The sequence below is a fragment of the Pan paniscus genome, chromosome 5 (assembly GCF_029289425.2).
Source record: "Pan paniscus chromosome 5, NHGRI_mPanPan1-v2.0_pri, whole genome shotgun sequence".
Classification (NCBI taxonomy): domain Eukaryota; kingdom Metazoa; phylum Chordata; class Mammalia; order Primates; family Hominidae; genus Pan; species Pan paniscus.
The window spans coordinates 96,625,038-96,639,324 of NC_073254.2; positions in this window are offsets into that span (position 1 = coordinate 96,625,038).

Sequence of the window (14,287 nt, forward strand, 5' to 3'; positions counted from 1 at the left end):
TTTCCATTTTCTATTAGCCTGTAATCTGAATGATAAATTAAATGATTTTCAGAAAATAAACAAGAGCTATAAAAATTAGACAGTCAAAGGAAATTAAAGCTCCAGTTAGATGATTGTGTCGGGCTGTTCTTGCCTTGCTGTAAAGAAATACCTGAGGCTGGGTCACTTACAAGAAAAGAGGTTTAATTGGCTCAAGGCTCTGCAGTTTGTACAGGAAGCATAGTGCGGGCACTGGCATTTAGTGAGGGCCTCAGGAAGCTTCCAGTGGTAGAAGGTGAGGGGAGAGCAGGTGTCTCATATGGCATGTGTAGGAGAAAGAGAGTGGGAGATGCCACACAATGTTAAACAATCAGATCTTGCATGAACTCACCCAAAACAAAGGTGATGGTGCTAAGCCATTCATGAAGGATATGCCCCCATGATCCCCATACTTTCCACCAGGCCTTACCTCCAGCACTGGAGGTTACATTTCAACATGACATTTGGAGAGTACACAGATCCAAACTATATTATTCTGCCCTGGTCCCCACAAATCTCATGTCCTTCTCACATTGCAAGATAAAATTATCTCTTCACAATAGTCCCCCCAAAGCCAGAACTCATTCCAGCATTAACTCAGAAGTCCTAAGTCTCAAGTCCCAAATCTCATTTGGAAATGGGTCTTTCACCCATGAGACCATAAAATCAAACCAAGTTATTTACTTCAAAGATACAATGGGGGTATGGGCATTAGGTAGACATTCTCTGCCCAGAAGGGAGAAATTGGCCAAAAGAAAAGGGCTATGGGCTCCACACAAGTCTGAAACCCAGCAGAGCAGTCATTATACCTTAAAGCTCCAAAATGATCTCTTTTGACTCCGTGTCCCACATCCAGGGCACACTGCTGCAAGGGGGTGGTCTCCCAAGGTGTTGGGCAGCTCTGTCCCTATGTCCTTTGAGGGTTGAGACACCACAGCTGCTTTTACAGGTTGGAGTTGAGTGCCAATAGGTTTTCCAGGTGCATCATGGAAGCTGATTGTGGATATACCATTATGGGGTCTGGTGAATGGTGACTCCTTTCCCACAGTTCCACTAGGTATGTTCCAGTGGGACCTCTGTGTTGGGGCTCTAACCCCACCTTTTTCCTCCTCCCAACCCTAGTAGAGGTTTTCTGTGAGGACCCTGTTCCTGTGGCAGGCTTCTGCTTAGGTACCCTAGGCTTTTCTATACATCCTCTGAAATCTCAGTGGAGTCTGCCAAGCTTCCTTCACTCTTGTCCTCTGTGCACCTTCAGGCTTAATACCACATTGAAGCCACCAAAGCTTACAGCTTTTATCTTCTGGAGTGTTGGTCTGAGCTGTATCTAGGCACCTTTGAGCTAGAGCTGTAGAGTGGGGATGCAGGGAGCAGCCACCCTAGGTGGCACAAGGCTTTTGTGCTCCTGGCCTGACCCAGGAAACCATTCTGTTCTTCTGGGCCTCTGGACCTGTGATGGGAGGGGTTATCTTGGAAGATCTCTGAAATGGCTTGGAGGACTTTTTCCCATTGTCTTGGCTATTAGTTCATAGCTCCCTTTTAGTTATGCAAATTTCTCTAGCAAGTGGTTGCTCTGCGGCCTGCTTGGATTCTTCCCCTGAAAAGGGGCTTTTCTTTTCTACCATGTGGCCAGGCTGCAAATTTTTCACACTTTTATACTTCTGCTTCCCTTTTAAATATGAGCTTCAATTTTAGGTCATCTGTTTGCTCCCACATCTAAGCATAGGATGTTAGAAGCAGCCACACCACATCTTGAACACTTTGCTTCTTAGAAATTTCCTCCACAAGATACCCTAAATCATCACTATGAAGTCCAAACTTCCACAGATCCCCACAGCATGAACAGAATGCAGCCAAACTCTTTGCTAAGGGATAATACACATGATTTTTGCTACAGTTTCCAATAAGTTCCTTATTTCCATTTGAGACCTCTTCATCCTGACTTCCCTGTCCATGTCACTATCAGCATTTTGGCCACCACCATTTAACCAGTCTCTAAGAAGATCCAAACCTTTGTTGTTTTTTTTTTTTTTTTTTTTTTGAGACAGAGTCTCGCTCTGTCCCCCAGGCTGGAGTGCAGTGGTGTGATCTCGGCTCACTGCAAGCTCCGCCTCCTGGGTTCACACCATTCTCCTGCCTCAGCCTCCCGAGTAGCTGAGACTACAGGTGCCCACCACCACGGGCAATTTTTTTGTATTTTTAGTAGAGATGGGGTTTCACTGTGTTAGCCAGGATGGTCTTGATCTCCTGATCTCATGATCTGCCCGTCTTGGCCTCCCAAAGTGCTGGATTACAGGCACAAGCCACCGCACCCGGCACCAGAAGATCCAAACTTTCTTTGATATTCTTGTCTTCTTCTGAGTCCTCCAGAATCTTTCAACCTCTTCCCATTCCAAAATTTCTTCCACATTTTCAGGTATATTTATATCAATGCTCCACTCCTCAGTACCATTTTTTTGCGTTAGGCTATTTGTTCTTGCATTGCTATAAAATTACCTGAGGGTGGGTAATTTATAAGAAAAGAGGTATAGTTGGCTCATGGCTTTGCAGGCTGTGTAGGAAACATAGTACTGGCATCAGCTTCTGGTGAGGGCCTTAGGAAGCTTCTAATCGTGATAGTAGATGAAGGTGGAACAGGTATCTCACATGGCATGGGTAGGAGCAAGAGAGAGACAGTAGGAGGTGCCACACATTTTTAAACAATTGGATCTCACATAAACTCACTCATAATAAAGGGGATGGCACTAAGCCATTCATGAGGGATATACCCCCATGATTCCAATGCCTTCCCACCAGGCCTCACCTGCAACACTGGGGATTGCATTTCAACATTATATTTGGGGAAGACATATCCAAACCATATCAATGGTAATGGCTTTTCACTGTATAGGATATTAGCAGATGAAGTGGTGATAAAACTTTAGATTTTCTATGCTAGAACCTCAGAGTTTCAATGCTGCAAGGGACTTTGAAAGCTTTTAATACAATATCCTAATATTGATAAGAAGAAATTGATACCCAGGAATGCTAAGTGACTAAATCAAAGGTAACAGAGTACAACTGGGCCCTTAGGCGTTTAGCAGTGATAATGAGTCTTTTTCACTGATAGGCAGAATGGTTTGGTAAAAGGCTTTAGAGCCTGGTAGACTTGGGCTTGAAACCTGGTAAGGCTACTTATGGCCATGTGCCTTAGAAAAGTTATTTAACAGGCTTCTCTACATCCATAAACTGGGGGTAATAGGACTTAATCTGATAGGGCTACTGTAGATAGAAGTAGACATAATTATGTAAAATATCTGATTCAAAGTAGGCTTTAAACCAGTGTTAACTATCAGAGGTTATTATCAAAAGAAATGCTGTTATTATTTGTTGTAGATTCATTACATTTGAGTTTTTCCAAAATAGATCAATTTTTTTTCTGTTCTTTAGAATGAATTTTGATATGAGGTTATTTTGATCTTATATTACTTTCATTATTGATCATGTTTTCCTGTTGAGTGCTTTGAATTAAATTACATCAGAGGAATATGAATACATATAATTTTTTTTTTTAAGAAAAGGAAAAAAATTGTGGATATTTGCTCACCAGGCAAGTTTTTATTCATCATTTCAAATCTAAGAATAGAATGAGGATCTATGTGCTATTGTATTTGTGAAAGGAAATAATGCTACCATCTTGATAGAATGAAAAGGGATGATTTGGCTGGAAAATAAACTATAGAGGATAAAAAAAGATTATCAAATATTGGAGAATGTGAAAATGTTGAAGAAGCAGATAAAAAAGTACTTTTAATTGAAGATGGCCCTTAAAGAACTTAGTGATAATATTGAACTGTTAAAATATTCATAATGATTATCAACAAAGCTGAAGATAAATAGCTAAAAAAACAGGTGAAATAATGGAAATGGTAAATACATGTTAAGTGGACAAATTATAAAATATTATGTTTATATAAAGTGGTAGTAGGAACTTTTAAAAATGAAGTAAGGGTATGATATGGATTTTTTAGTTTTGCTGAAATCTTTTGCCTTCATTCGATTAAAGAAAAAGACAATATTCAATTCTATGGTTTTAAAGAAAGGACTAGGAAAAAGACGTAAAAATGTAAGTTGTTGGACTTAGAAAAATAGGAAAATTTCAAAAGGGCCAGATACATACTGCTTTCTGACTCTCAATGAATGTTTAATACTGTTGGGTTTAGGTAATGGATAGATAAATATTTTAGCTTGCCTATTCACATCCATGATGCAGCAGAACCGGCAGAGTCCAGTCTGCAGCCCTCTTTCAGGAGTTTGGATTTATTAGACTGGGATAGGGCCTAGAAATCTGCATCCTAAAAAATTTCTTCAGATAGTTTGCAGCTAAACTTGGGAAGTACTGCAACGTGTTAAAATATCAATTATGTTAAGAAAAATGAATATTGTGCTTTAGTTACATAGAATAAATTGTTCTAGACTCTTGGAAGCATAGATGATCATTTCCTAGATCCTCTTCTCAAAGAACTTAATCTGTTAGAAGATAGTTGCCCTAACAATCTCTTAAGAAAAGTACTCTTACATTATTGTAAGAGTAGATTACTTTCCTTTTGGAAAGGAGAAATGTAAGAGAGCAGGCTTTCTGAATAAAGTTTGGATAAACTATTAGGTCTTAATAGGATCCATGGGAAAAAGGCTTTCCAGGAATGAACAGTAATGTGAGCACCAGCAACAAAATCTGCTCAGAGTAGATTTGGAGAAAGGCAAATCATTTTAGTTTAGAAGATATTGATGGCCAAATATTCATTCAGTCAATAAATATTTATGGAGAGCAAACCAGGAGAAAAATAGTTGTAGTATGAGGAGAGAGAAGTAATTAGATTCAAATGATACTCAACTAGAACTTAAAGATTAATAAAATGTAGGCTAGAACTTAATGATTAATTGGATTTGGGCAGGATGTGAATGAGGGAGAGGAGTAAAAGATCACTTGAAATTTCTGGTGCAAACCACTGCCTGTGTTACAATAATAGGTACTGGTTTTTGGATGCCTCTTATAGACATGAACTTGCTCATTTGACTTGGTTTCGCTTAAACTTTTTGACAGTGCAGTACAGTGGGAAATACAGCACCTTTGTTGATACTAGAGATAGTCATATTATCATGAATGGATAAGGAACATTTTCCATACTTGACAGGACCACTTTCATTCATTTTCTCTCCTATTAAATAAATCAGGAACAGTACAATACATTGATTAATATTCCACTACTGTCAATGGGAAATGATACATTCCAATTCATATTCAAAATAAAAATATTTTAAATTATCATTGCTTTACCTAAGATACTTAATTTTGGTTAACAGTCCTCTCATTGGAGATCAACTATGATTGTGCTTAAGATTGAACTTAAGAATTCATTAATACTGTTTATTACTCTCAATTTAGTTGCATGCTCTTGGACAAAGTTATTTATTTTAAAATAATAATCCCCTAAACCACTTATTATCAGGAGTTATGAAAACAAATGGAGATATTTTAGGGTGTGCAAATCAAATGTATTTTCCTCTTAATTTTCACTAAGAGAAGGGATGAGTTTTTAAATATAATCCCAGGAAGAGCTCATGTTCCCTCTCCAAAAAGTATGCTTTTTCACAGACATTAAAAATACAGAAACAGAGTAAAATTAGAAAATCAAAGATTATTATGAATAAACATAATGTTCTTTCATAGTTTCTATTTTATTTTTCATTATAATTTATGGCATTATGAATTTTGTAAAAGAATTTGGTCAGAATTTCAAAAAAAAAAAAAGGAACCTGGTGTAATCGCCAATTCTAACTTTAATGACCAATTTATTGGAAGTTAAGCAGGACAGCCACAGGATGAATACATGTATAATTACAATAATTCTCAACTAGAATATCATGCCAGGGTGTGGTTCCTAAGCACACAGTTCAGTGCTGCTCATACTTGCCCCCCAAATTTAGTTAGCACACATTTTTGCTTGAAGAAAGAACATCCTGTCAAAGTCTAGTTTAAGCCTGTAGTCACCAGTGATGACATGGAAGAAATTTAAATTCTACTGCCTAATGCCCCTGGGGCATGGGAGAGGTTTATAAGTAAGGCCACATTCTGCTCTTACCCAAACATCCCATCAGCCTTGGATCCTGCTAAATTCAATAGCGACTAGAGACAAGACTGTGTACCTCAGAGTCATTTGAAGTGTCTGTAATTAAGAGAAGGATTAGAAAAATTTGGAGATATTGTCAATATTAATATACAGATGTATAAACAGCCTTGAGGTTGAAGTAATGGTGTAAGTTGCAATTTTTGTCATGTTCATAGAGAAGAAACTGCTATCATTAATTTCTTTTCTATTCAACTTCAGTACATAGATTAGAGGAATGTCCTGTCTATGAATAAACAAAACTATTTGTCAGACCCTTATGAAAATAGTATTATAGCTAGGTTAGATAGATAGATAGATATCAACTTATTTCAACTACTGTTCAGAAGGTTGGGACAAGAATGTATGCTTAGTCTTTAGACCTATGTCTTCTCCCATTTCTTGGTTTCTAGTAGTGAGGGGTGACAACCACAGTTAGAGCACAACCAGTGGAGAGTACATTGGGGGCTGGATGAGGTCTAAGGCCTGCAGTTAACACTCTGGGTAATCAATTACTCAATCCATTTCTGTGAGACTAAAAGACATACTGCCAATAACAAGACAACATGTTTTTTTTTTTATTATAGAACAAAGGAAAGTAAAATAAAAGCCAAGTGCAACCAGCAATTCATTACCAATGTAGTTAACACTGATTAATACACAAAGGTCATTTGCAGTTGTGCTTTCAGTCCTCATGATCCATTTACCTCCAGGTTAATATTGTCCTCTTGCTTACTATTGTTAGTGAGAATCATAAGAAGCAAGCTCTTTTGGGTCCGAGCTATTTTGTGTCTTATTAATAGCCATCTTCCTACAGTAGAATAGTTTGATTCATCTCTCCCATGGAGCAAAACCTACTGCCTATTTCCATGCCCACCACCCTCCTGGCTGTCTCTGTACAACACCCACTTTACCTCTAAGTTTAACGTAAGCCCCAATGTCCTGTAATTAAGAGAAGGATTACTTCTAATAACAGAAAAAGGCCTACCTTTTCTATTATATTGGTTATTAGGTCTGTTCACAAATACTCCAATTTGCCTCTCCTTACAGAAACATGGTAGAATTGCATTTTACCAGTAATTTTCAATTAAGTATGGTCATCTAACTCACCTTGGGCAAAGAAATGTTGAAGAGAAATGTCATGTGCCATTTCCATGTGGAAGCTTTAAGAGTCAGTGCATGCTTTGTCACAATCACTTTTTCCTGCTTCAGAGATCATGAAAATAAGAGTTAATATCAAATGTATGTCAGCAGCATCTTTGAATAATCACAAAGAGCAGGACCTTCTTTCAAATCTGCAGTGGACATGAAGCATTAGACCACTGAAAATTTGAGCTTGTTTATTACTACAGCATAAATTAGCTTATTCTGACTCACTTTATACTTAGAACTTGGCAATTTTCTATTCAACTTGACTGTTTCACCAGCTAAAACTGGTGAATGATTTGAAAGCTGAGTTTTGAAAGCTTATTCTTATTTTAATCCAGAATACTTCCATTATATAATCACAGGAAACAAATTTTTAAAATTGATCTTTATTTTTGCATGATGGAAAATCTCTTTTTTGACTTTCTTTATAATTTGTCCCCTACATTGCAAGGTCCAATTGTCTAGAAAATATAAATGATATCTCCACAGAAATTATATGTTTATAACCCTTAGTCAAAATAGCAATTAAGCTGGGCACAGTGGTACATGCCAGTAGTTCCAGCTACTCAGGAAGCTGAGGTGGGAGGATTGCTTGAACCCAGCAATATAAACTGCTCAGGCAGTTTGAGTCTAGTATAGGCAATATAGTGAGACTCTGTCTCTGAAACAACAACAACCATATATCTAGATAATTGTTGCTACATATATATGTGTGTGTGTGTGTGTGTATTTGTTGCTAAGTATATATAAAGTTATTTGATTATATATTTGTAAATTTAATTATAATTAACTTTAATTGTTATATTATGTTATATAATATAATTGTAATTTATAAACATATAACTTCTGCAAAGATATTTATATATTTATTATATATTTATATTTATATTAAATTTATATTATTTAGACAATTGGACCTTGAAATGCAGGTGGTAAATTATAAAGTCAAAAAAGGTTTTCCATCATGCCAAAAAAAATCCATTTAAAACATTTGTTTCCTGTTTTATATATATACACCAATTAAAATTATTTTGAACACCAAGTGTTTAAGCAAAACTATATAAAAGCAGATAAAATGGTCTCTGACTTAGCCTACTTTTGTCTTTAAGCTGTTATATTAGCTTAAACTGTATATCATGTTACTTAAAAAAAATCAAAAATCTGTGTAGATCTGAAATATATTTGTTACCATTTTAAAGGTTTTTCTTGTTAAATGGCTATCTGAGCCTGGTTATAAAGCAGGACAATATAAGGCACAGCTATTGCCATGAGAACTCTAAAACCAGTATATGAGCTCAGTTTTAATCATTTTAATTTTTCCTTTTTATTTTTCCTTTTTATTTCATATTTTTCACTGAAATTGGAAATTCTTTTCTGTCTTTATAGTATCTTATCCAAGATTCAAGGAAGAGCTTAAAGTTGTAAATTAGAGAAATTTGGCTTTTGCTATCTCTGAGTTATTTCTTTGTCCTCTGCTCTATTCCCTGTCAACACCTCTCCTTTCCTCCGCTATTTTCACACATAAACACAGTCACAGATTCAACTCAGGTCTAATGCCAGTAAATTACATCTTTGCACAAATTGAAGTCACTAGTTTTCCTTTTCTTAAGAATCCATGTATTTTAAACTGTCTGTGATAATAGAAGAGCCCTTGTATATCCTTTGAAAAACATTTCATACATCGGATGGGAGGGGGCTTTGGGGAACAAGAGCTGCTTTCTAGCACCTCTCAAATCACATCCTTTGGTGGAAACTTTTCAGTCAACAGATGAGAGCATCTTGGCTTTGAAGTTTAGACAAAGCAAGAGAGGGACTCAGGCCACTCACTTGCATAAATACTTTTATTTGTATTCAACTGTGTTTCAACTGACTTTCTAACCTTTTAGAAAACAGCATTTTGGATTCTTTGCACCACACAGTAGCTCCGTGTGAAATTTATATTAATTTAAAAAGAAATTCCCTCTGGCTTCACATGACTGAACATTTGATTAAAATTAGAGAAACAGAGATACTAGGCAAGTCATTCTAGCTCCGTATGGAACATCTGCTGAAGTAAGCCTTCCGAAGTCAGACAGAATTGAAATGTCATCCTCTGGGGGAAATATATATAACACAAAATTAAATGATGAACATGAATGGGAGAGTTCATAAGGTGTGGACTGTGTGTAAGCTGATTAGTTACTGGCTTAAATGTTGGGGCTTCAGGAAACAGTAAAAGAGGGGTTTGTGGATTTGTTTGCTTGTTTGTATTGTTAGCCTCATAGAGTGTAGTACTGTAGCACTGCACCCAAATCTAGGTGCAGTAAAATTGTAGGTAACATAAAGGTTTTAAAAAAGCAATGGTTCACTATAATTCAGTTTTAAAATATATTTAAATGTTAAAATATTATATACATTTAAAAACTCAAAAGAGTAAAAAATTATTATATTAAGAAAACATCAGTACACAAGCCAAAATTTTTAGAATTCAGGAAAAAAAGTGATTTGGCTTAATGTAACATTAAAGAACTAAGGCTTTTAAGGAAATTATAGTTAGAGATATTGGGAAATTAAAACATATGAAATGTTCTTGCTAAATTTTTAACGTCTATTAAAGACATAACTGACAGTGACAATTTCACCAAAAATTATCTCCAAAGAGATATGTTACTATATTACTTAACCAACTAAGCTAAAATTTTTTTCAGAGTTAAACAAGTGGCATATTAAACCCACTGAAACAATAAGATGAATAATTGTTGGTACTTTCTTGCTTTGACAAAAAAAATTACTGATATCATTTTGGGCTGATGCAGTATTTACATCAACCAACGTTGTTTATAGCTGAATAAATAATAGGTAGACGATAAGTCAAATCAATATTATTGATTATTTCTTCCTCTATTATGATTAATTAGCCAATTGCCATCAGCATAATAAAGTTTTATGTCAATATTTTATTGCTCATTTCTCAAAATAACCATGGGTATTAAGTTTTATATATTCAAAATTATTTAAATAATAGATTTGGCAATTGTTTGACATGCTTTACTACTGTAATATTCTTATTGAACAAAATGGTTCAGTCCACTTAAATATGGTCTATAGAATCAAAATTCTAATGCTTGGTACTTGAGAGTGAAATAGAAAAGTAGAACTTGAAAGACTGAGGTGCAGTATAGCAAAGCGGTATTAAAGAGAAATGAATTTTGAAGAATTTATGTTTCATCTGTGCTGCATTGGTACCATTTGTTGAAAGTCATACAGCTTGTTACTTTCAGCAAGAAATATAGCATAAGATTTAAGAGATTATAAAAATGTTAGCAACTCATTGGTTAATAGAAATTTGTTTTCATAAATGGCTACATCAGAAAGATTTTATTTCAAATGTATGCTTTAATAAAATATACTCATACATATTCATGTGGAAATTATGTGTATGACTCACAGGACTTCTCAGTGATTTGTGAAAGAATTAAAATTAGCCTGTGGGAGAGGGCAGGTGTCTCTTCTGTTGCTGCTCCTTAGAAAACCATGGTACTCAAATGATTAGGTAAAATTTAGTTACCATATTTAGTCCTTAAGGATTAAACTTAAGGACTCTGATGTTATTTACTAGTATTAATGTTCCACTAACATTTTAGAATACATTTCTTAATCTAGGTTAGGTTAATTGGGGTCCAGGAAAAGAATAGGAAAATTAAAACTTCAGTCTATGCACTATTGAAGTGGAGTCAAAATGTTGTATTAAAGTTAGGGGATAGTTTTGAAAAGGAAATGTGTATTAAGAAAGCAATATAGAGAATTAAGCCTATCCATGTAAGATCATTGAAGGAAAACACCCCAAAGAATCAGAGGCAGAATAATGTTGAAGCCATAGTTCTAGCCCACATGAGTAATACACTGTGCTCATGCACTACTCTGGGTATTGGAATTCGAAATTGAGGTTAGATAGGAGATTGGCTCTCCAAGAGCTCGTAGAATAAAGAAACGGAAAAGCATTAAAGAATTGCAAAGTACTGTATATGAGTTTGTGTTTTGGCTTCTAAATGATATTGAAAGGTGAAGATTTCTTTAGCATAGAACATTCTTCTACAAAATAACTTGTGTAGTTATTAGGGATCAGATGTAATAAGCAATTGTAATTAAGATATATCTCACATTATATCTATCAGTTTGAGTTAAAGTATAGTTCACTTAGAACTTGTAACTGTGTTATAAAGTGTTGCTCTTTATTTTTATAAAATAGAAAGCAGATACAGTCTGGAAAACAAAGTTCTTATTAACTTTTGACTTGGTTGATTCTCTAATGTAGTTAATGAGCCAATAAATTTATGTATATGTTAGAGAAGGTTCTAAAATAAGTTTTTTTGTAGACTTACTCAAAATCAGTGAGCATGCTTTAATAAGCAGTTATTTGAATAGATATAAAACAAACAAAATAAAATGTAAAAATTGACAATTTTGTCATTTACCCAAGCTGTTTAGCAGTATGAGTTATATATTTTATATTTTACAATATTTCTATTTTAGTGCAAAATGACTCACTGCCATTAAGTTTTTGTGGCAAAATAATACATTATAATAATGTATTCTTATATAAAATTTTATCTGGTTGCAAGCATGTCTTCTTTTCTCAACTAAGGATTTTTGGAGAATATACCACTCAATCTAAATCACTGTTTTAGGTACTGTATTTGAAACTGGTGAAATCTTTACCTTATCATTCATAAGGTTATTATTCATATGCATGCCAAGCTAAGTTTTATTTGGAGTTTAAAATAAGATACAAAATGTATAAGCTGATGGTAATGCTGCCCCTTTAGATACTGCCTGATAATGCGGCACATGTGTCCACATTTGTATACTGGAAAAGTTATCATCCTGAGATATGTTAGTGGAGCGAAATAAGAACCAAGGTTGTACCATTCTCCTTATGTAGCAAAGCCAACTGATAAAAGAGCATGCAACTAAAGGATTTATTGCATGTATTGACATGATTGGAGTCAACAAGAATACCATATTTGTGGTACCCAAAATACTCTCAAATATTTGGGTTAGATTTACATGTTTACATATTTATACAAAACAATAACAAAATTTTTCTTCCCTATTTTTCTCCCTTTACCTTGTGCCCCATATGTCTCTTAGGACTGACCTGCCTAAAACCATATGAAGCCTGTACTTCTGATTCTTTGTAATATAATATAATATGGAGAATTAGATGCTTTGTGTTACAAGTCACTAGTGATTTTGTTTTAAATGGACCTGATTTTAATCTCTTTTCAAAAGATGCCATTCTGGATTTTGTGACCATTTTTGTCAAAATGAACTTTTGTTTTGTTCTTTATCTCCTGGCTTTTCTATTTATTGCGACCTAATTCATTCTTTTTTTATTTCATATTTACTTTGACTTGCTTCCTGTTTTTTATTCTATGAGCAGGTAAAAAGCTCAGAGGAGTCTGTGCCTTTTCTTAATATTATGTGGGTTTTCTCCTCTACATCTTACCTTACTCCCCATTTTCATGGACTTAACTTTACCCTTTGTTACAAACTATTCTAGATATTTTCCCCCTCCAATGCTGTATACTTATTTGTTACTGCATAACAAATTTTCCCTAAAATGAGCAAGTTAAAACAACAATAAATGGGTATCTCACAGAATTTCCATGGATCAGGAATTTGGGAACAGCTTAGCTGGGTGTTCTGGTAATTTTAGCTGGTAATCTCTCATGAGTTCCAGGCAAGATGTTAGCAAAGGCTTGACTGAATCTGCAGGATTCACCTCCAATTAGCTTACTCATGTTCCTGGCAAATTAGTGCTGGTTATTGACAGGAGGCTTCAGTTCCTTTATATGTGTTTCTCTTCAGAGGGCTGTTTGAGTTCCTCATCATACAGCAGCTCATTTCCTTCAAAGTAAATGAACCAAAAGAGAGTAAGAGAGAAAGTGCAACATCTTCTATTACCTAGCCTTCAAAAGTCAAACTATTAGTTATCCAGGTCAGCCCTATTCTATGTAGGAGAGAACCCACACAGTGTGAATATAAGTAGGCAAGAATCATTCAGGGACATCTTGGAGGCTAGTCACCACAAGTTTATGCAACAGATGACTTCCCATCTCAATTCTAATCATTTGAAATTTCTCAGTTGGATAATTTTTATTAAACACTCACCATCATTTACATATCTAAATTTATCACCCTATGAAACCAGTCCATGTTTGCCTTATATTATCTTGCTTGACTGAAACTTCATATTAGACTCACAGAATTTTAGATGCTCAATGCACAGCTTTTTTTACAGACAAGAGGGGAAACTCACATGTGCATACCCTGTAGCACAATTTTTGTTACCTTTTCCTGTCAGTGTCAATATCAACTTGTTCCGATTATTTTCCCTTTTGCTGCTCAGCTTCTCTTTACTTGGACACTACCTTTTTATCTAGGCTGTCCTAGATAAAAGTTATTTTATCTAGGTTATTTCTAAGGTTGTCTTCAACTAAAGTTAAGACTTAAAGAGAAAAAAGAAAAATAATTGCTTCTTTATTTTTAAAAAGTACTGTCAGCAGTCTATGACATGGGACTGAATTTACCCTGGAAAATCTTGACTGTAGGAGGATACCTAAGCATGAGAATAGCTTTTGCCATTTTACTATGCAGAATATTTCCCAAGCATTGGATTCCTCAGTCCTTATGTTTTGGCCTCAAACTGATGATTATTTAACAGAAGAAAACCATTTTTCTTGGAATGGTTTTGCACAGTTAGAAATATAATGTGTTCTCCATCTCCCCCTAAGCTTTAAACAGTACTCACTGATAGATACAGAATGTCAAGCCAGATTAACTACTGATTTTTTAGGCTTAATAGCTCTTTTATTTTCATGGTAATTATCATTGGTTGGACATTAGTGTAGATAATGTACACATGAAGTTTCAAACTAACTATAGGGCCAAATTAGCTTCAGTGTCCCTCTAAGTGAGAGAGAACAAAAAAAGTC